Genomic DNA, 224 nt, shown 5'->3' on the forward strand with positions numbered 1-224 from the left:
TTCTTAGCATACATATACGAATACTTGCTGATTAAATCATATCAGGACCTTTACTGCCATTCCTAAAAATGCCGGCTTTATATCAGCTATCTGGTCTGAGCCGTCTTTTGCTTTTCTTGCTGGAATACTGCTTCACAATCCTTTAAATTGTGGATAATAAGGATAATGCTATCATTTGTTACTATAATACTTCTGTTACTATGCCTTGATTTTTGTCAATTGGC

This window comes from Penaeus monodon, chromosome 30, assembly GCF_015228065.2.
Source record: "Penaeus monodon isolate SGIC_2016 chromosome 30, NSTDA_Pmon_1, whole genome shotgun sequence".
NCBI classification, from domain to species: Eukaryota; Metazoa; Arthropoda; class Malacostraca; order Decapoda; family Penaeidae; genus Penaeus; species Penaeus monodon.